The sequence below is a fragment of the Anser brachyrhynchus genome, assembly GCF_964034855.1.
Source record: "Anser brachyrhynchus genome assembly, chromosome: 3".
In the NCBI taxonomy this organism is placed as follows: Eukaryota; Metazoa; Chordata; class Aves; order Anseriformes; family Anatidae; genus Anser; species Anser brachyrhynchus.
The window spans coordinates 48458768-48465200 of record NC_137696.1 but is presented as its reverse complement, the minus strand read 5'-3'; the positions used below and the strand labels follow the sequence as shown (position 1 = coordinate 48465200).

Below are 6433 nucleotides of genomic sequence, written 5' to 3'. Positions count from 1 at the left end.
TTTCATCTTTCCTTTCAGTGTTTGTCTGGTTACTACTGAGTATTACATATTCGGTGAAATGTCCTAAAAAAACATTACTTTTTAATTTGCCAGTAGCTGACAAGGTAGAAAGATGTGTTTTTCTCTTTCATTCTTGTGAAGTTAGAGGCAGTGCCGATTTAAACTGTGACTCAGGCTTTGCAATCGTGCTACTTCAAATTCTGCATTGCAACCTGAGTTTACATTAATTAACTTTCAAGGATTCAACCAATTTAAAGCTTTTGGACAATGACAATTATTTGAAAAGGTTCCTACAGGTTTAGTTTCTTCATTTACACTTGTTTGCTATCTCCATCTCATTCAAAGCAGTCTGGACTGGTTTGCTTCTCTCTTCTCTGGCGATTTGCATTAGGAACCTTTGTTAAAATCAAAATTCCTTGTGGACACCTGAAGGAGTTGCAAAATGATTATAAAATTTAGGTGAAGGACAAGTTCCTTCTCTGTTGTTGTTGTTTTTGTTTTCTTTTCCATACAGTCTTAAAATGAAGGTCCCATTTTCTGGTCTTTGGCAGATTGTAAGCATGCCAGAACACTTCACGTTACGTAGATCATATTTGTCTGAAATGATAATATCGTACCTATAGTCTGCTGCATGCTGAAAAGTAGCCTATGCCTCAGGTACTCTTTTATGCCTTTGCTTTTGTTATTACATCCTTGTAAGTCTTCAGAAGGGAAATGAAATTATCCTAGTCAGAAGAAACACCATCCAGAAGAAACCTCAGTTGTTAGTGCGTGAATTCTCACTGAAACCAAAGGCGGGTATAGAATCATAGAGCAGCCTGAGTTGGAATGGTCCCATAAGGATCACTGAGTCCAATTCCTGGCACCGCACAGGTCTACCCAAAAGTTTAGAGCATGTGACTAAGTGCACAGTCCAAAGGCTTCTTAAACTCCAACAGGCTTGGTGCAGTGACTACTTCGCCGGGGAGGCTGTTCCAGTGTGTGACAACCCTCTCAGTGAAGAACCTCTTCCTGATGTCCAGCCTAAACCTCCCCTGCCTCAGCTCGACACCATTCTCACGGGTCCTGTCACTGGTGACTAAAGATAATAGATCGGCGCCTGCCCCTCCACTCCCCCTCGTGAGGAAGCTGTAGACCGCGATGAGGTCTCCCCTCAGCCTCCTCTTCTCCAGGCTGAACAGGCCAAGTGACCTCAGCCGCTCCTCATACATCTTCCCCTCTAGGCCCTTCACCATCTTTGTAGCCCACTGTGGTGGTTTTACTGTGCTAGGCAGCTGAACACCACAACCGCGCTCTCCCTCCCCCTCCTTAGATGAGGAGGGGAAGAAGTAAAGGAAAGAACAACTCACGGGTTGAGATAAGGATGATCTAATTAAAGGAAAAAAATAATTATAAAGGAAAGATTATTATTAACTAAACAATTAACAATTTAACTAAAGAGGAAAAAAGGAAAGGGGAAAAGGGAGGGGGAAAGGGAAAACTAAACAAAACAAGTAAAGGCTTTGTGGAAGTGCAGAGGAAAGAAATTACTCTCTACTTCCCACAAACGAGCGATGCTTGACCACGTTCTTGAAGCAGGGCCTCACCGCACGTAGCCGGTGTTCAGGAGGAGGACAGACATTTTCACAATGAGAGCCCACCCCTCCCCTCTTCCTCCTTTTTCCACCTTTTATTGCTGAGTGTGATATCATATGGTATGGAATATCCCTTTGGTTGGTTTAGGTCAGCTGCCCTGGTGATGTTTCTTTTCTCACATCTTTGCCCACCCATAGGGGAGTTAGGGAGAGTCCTGATGCTGTGCCAGCACTGCTCAGCAGCAGACACAACACTGGTGTGATACTATTGCTGTTTTAGCTACGAGTGCAGAGCACAGCACTGTATGGGCTGCTGCAGGGAAAGTTAACATCCCAGCCCGACCCAGTACACCCACTACCCTACTGACTTGAATAAAGAGGCTTTAATCTATCCTGGTTTGTTTACTAGCGAAGGAGCACAAAAGAGACGCATGTCTTTGTCTCTGAAGAGGAGGTGAAGGAACAGCTAGTGCAAGGAACACAAAAATCAGTTGTGCCAGACTAATATGTCGTTGTATCTGAGCTTGGAGACTGCAACCCTCTTCAAACTTCCAGATCTAGAGGAACACTTCGGCTGCAGCCTAAAAGCCACGTGTACATAAGCTCCCCCAAGCCAGCCAATCTTCTTCCCATGACCTGCCAGGAAACAGCAATGGAGGCATGTAACCAAATTATAGCCCAAACCTTCAGCCCACTCCTTGACCTGAATAGTGAGTGAGGATCCCGATCCTGGCATTTATACGTGGTAGTTTATACGCAGCCAAAGGAAATAGTGTAGTCAGAGGTCATGGGGCTAGATTTTGAAAAGTCCTACATAAAGAAGAGATCTCAGAAAAGCAAATTTAAATAAAATTAATGTCAAGAAAAGGAATTCTGATTGCTATATTCTTTATCTGTTGTGACTAGACAGATGAAAATCTATGATAGCAATTCTGCCTTTAAGGTCATTTTCTTTTATCCTTTATTTTATTTTATTTTACCAGCCTCTGTACTAATTTTCCTCCCAGAATGACTAACAGAAATATGACCCTCTAACCACTAAGCCCTTTGTCAGGTTATTTCTATTAGTGAGAAGGAGCAATTGACCTTAAAACATTGAAGGCAGGTAGAAAACCTATTCCACAAGGCCTCTTGGCTCCAGCCTTGTTTAGTGAAATCTGCCAGGTGTGGATCATTTGAGCTTTGCAATATAGGAAGCATGAGGACTTGTGGGGAATTGCCTGCTTGGGGGAGTTTGAAGTTTGACTTGTCTAGGGTGCTTTTCCTTTCGGGGTGAAATGGACTCAGTGTTCCCCAATAGGCTGCTTTTTCTTCATGTTTTCTACCATCTCTGTGAAGTAGTTTTAGTGACTCTGTGAGCTAGTTACGTTGGTGGTGCCTTCTCAGTACAGTAAAACCCTGGTGGTACGACTTCACTGTGAAGTAGTTCGGAAGTGGCTCAAGTTCAGAAGCCAGCAGGTAAGTGTTCCTGGGTTCTACAGTTGTTTAATGTTGAGGAGTTTGAGTATTTCCTTCGCCTTGTCTGTTTGCAGTGAAATTACTTACATGGATTCTAAGCTCCCTTTCCAGCCCTTAAAAATAAAATAATAGTAATAATAATAAACAACTCAGAAGCTCAAGTGCATACAGGTAAGCCTGACTTCAAAGAATGTTCTGAAATATTTGTTAAGATTGAACAACAGGCTGCGTGAAAATGGTGCCTTAATGTTGTTGTGGTTTACAGAGCGAGAAGCCAAAAAGTCCTTGGCCTGGTGTAAACACTGCTCTGCAACAATTAAAACATCAGCATGTTATCAGCGCTCTTCTCATCCTAATCCAAAACATAGCACCCTACCAGCTACTAGGAGGAAAATTAACTCTATCCTAACTGAAACCAGGACAAATGTGAATGCAAATTATGCCTTGTGGTAAGTAGAAACAGATTTGGACAGATATTGGTGGCATTATTGTTACTGTCACTAAGTAGAAATTGTGAGAATGTGCTGTTCATAAAAGAAATGCTGTTTTCACAATATGCAAGTCAAAAGCCTTCAGATGACCAGAAGTCATAGCTTCCAGGAGATAACTTTAAAGAAAGAAACTATTGTTGGACATTTCCCCCTGACCCTTCCGTAGATTGGCTCCCTGAAGAAAAGGCTTGAAAGGTGTAATTGTTAATAGTTTCTGAGGCAGGGTCAGGGGAAGGTGTTTTTTCCCACTAGTTCACTCTCCCTTTCTTCTCCAGGAGTGTTATGGTAGCTTTCCAAAACTTTGACTATCCTTGGGATGTTCAGACCAGCGTGTTCTTATCGTTATGTCTCCGGAATACACTGCAGGCTTTGTCTAAGGTTAAACAAATACTTAAAAGTGTCATCCAGAAATCTGTCCTGAGGCAGGATAGTTAGGAGTAGCAGGGAGAGTGGAAGGATATGGGCAGGCATCTAGAGTAGGGGGCACCTCTGCTGGAAAGACCACGAGGAACCCGCAGTGGATGAATTGGCTAAACAACCCTGGCAGTACGAAGAAAGTCTCTCCTCTTCCCCACAGGCCTGCATCTCGGCTGTGGAGAAACTTTTGGAAGAGGTCCACCAAATGAGAGAATTTAGCTTCCTCCCCACCTGTACAAACCAGTGTCTGAGGTATCAGGGGTAAGCATCCCACTGTGCAAGGAAGATGACAGAGTGGGTACACAGCCTGTGCCACCCTGTGGTTTTACCAACGTCACCATGCAGAGGACATGAGAAAAAAAGGACAGAAAATCTATGTCGACACTAGAGGCACAGGTACGTGAGTTGCAAATAAAAACAATGGGGGGGAAAGGGGATCTGTGAGAAACGTGCTGGTCCAAATTGCAATGGGCAGTCCTCAGTGTGGTCTGGTCCCCAGGTCTGGTCCCCTTTGTGCACTGCTTATTTTTTTAGATTAACAATTCATTTTTTTTGATGAAAATAGTATTTCTTTTGCCCTCTCTCCTCTTTCGTTTTCAGTATTGCTCCCTTTTATGATCAGATTTTGACTTCCGAAAAACTTCTTTTCCAGGAGCTAATTGGGAGCTGGTCTCACTCATGGCTACATTGATTGAACAAAGTGGGTAAACACTCCAAATCTAATGGTGACTAACAGCAATCTGCCATACTGTATAACATTATTCCTTTTTTGTGGGAAGATGTGATTCCATTTCAGATCCTTAGGCAATCCAAATCACCCTGTACAGAGCATATTTTGCCTTTTCAGCTTTTTTCTTTTCTCTGCAGAGAGGTTGAATCCCCTAAAAAATGCAACCAAGATGGATGATTTTGACCAAAATATAAATTTATCTGTTTAGTATCTGATGAAATGCAACAGGGTCAGTCTAAATATACTTCATTAACCTATAGTGCTTTGTGAGGAGAACCAATTTCAAGAGAATTATAATTTTCTGATAAGTTACTGCACAAAAGAGGAAAAAAGAAGAGAATTTCTTATGAGAAGGTTTAGCATAGACTGTTGACAGATTGAAGCCTGTTTAGGTAACACTAATCAATGCATCCTGGCAACTAACAGATGGGATACTTTATATCCTGGTGGTTTCAGAAGGTGTCTTAGGAAAAAGGGCTAAAAAACAGACTGTTTCAGCAGACAAAAGGAAAATATCGATAGGTGGACAGACAATTTGAAGAACTGTTTTGGGGTATTCTTGCTCTTCTACCCAGTTACAGGCTATGTGTTGTACCTCCAAGAAGTATTCATTATGTTAGGGCAACTTTGATCTTTACTGATTTTATAACATTATTCTAAATTTTATTGGCTTATTTATGATATTTATAAGGTTATTAACTAATCATTAAATATAAAAAATATTATTAATGCTTAAAGTTTTTACTTTTTAGTGATATTATCACTCTAGTTTTATATTGGAAAGGTAAATTTACAAGCTGAAGACAAAACAAATGAGTGAATTCTGCAGCTGGACAAGCCTCCAACTTGAGTTGCCATGGGAAGAGTAGATTGCGATGTAGCCTGTAGAGCAAATAGTCAGCATATAGCTGTATCCATTTTCTCAGCCAGGCAGGCACCTGAGTTTGCAGCTGAAGCATCCTTCCGGGAAGGGCTCAGGAAGGCGAACTTGGAAATCGAGGATGGTCATGGCAAAGCGAGAACTGTGCAAGATACCAAACTAGGAGCCAGCCTGGGTGGGATCCTGTTCTCTAGTCATCTCCTTCATGCATTGCCATAGCATGGATTTCTCTGAGGAAAAAAAAAAAGCTTTTATCTTTTTACTGAGTTAATTGAGCAAATAGGATAAGAGACAAAAATATTTGTGGCAAAAAGGGTTGTAGGTGGTAGAAATGCAGGCAAGTTTGGATGTGTTACTTACATAGTAATGAGTGATCATATTACAGACCAGACTGTGAGCTGTAGGTCCTGTGGAGCAAAGTTTCTGTCGCTGACATTGGGCTTCACGCCCTGCCAACTTATTGATTCTGTAGTGTGTTATAATAGAAATAACTAGCTAAATAAAGTGATTCCAGGTGCTATCACACTCCCAATCCCAGGTCCTTTCTAGGTTCCGTTCCCATCCAGCTTTTGATCAAGATGGGACTTACACTGTGGGGGACACAGACTGTCATAGGGCATTGGCTTAATGACTCCAGCCTTTAACAGAGCTCATGTGGGGCTCTGCCTACTGCTCTTACCATGAAGTGTGTGCATGGGGTCAGCCCTTCAAAAAGTGCTCTTCAAACAGGTGTGGTTTTCAATGGAAAAAAATGAGTGCATTAGAGCACTCAGCATTTGATTTTTAAAAGATAGCACAGTTTTGTGCTTCTGGCCTACTAGATATAATTTCTGATCCACATATGCACCAGAAAGCAAGGAGAATAAGACGGGGCTTCTGCAGA

At 42.0% G+C, this 6433-nt stretch overlaps 1 long non-coding RNA gene across 1 annotated transcript; it reads left to right on the top strand.

Annotated features, from left to right (window-relative positions):
- The first annotated feature begins 2669 nt into the window (after positions 1–2669).
- On the top strand, positions 2670–6198 carry LOC308193659. Its single transcript, XR_013949843.1, has 4 exons — positions 2670–3032; positions 4101–4336; positions 4593–4640; positions 5455–6198. It is a non-coding gene; the product is annotated as an uncharacterized lncRNA (long non-coding RNA).
- Positions 6199–6433: the final 235 nt, after the last annotated feature.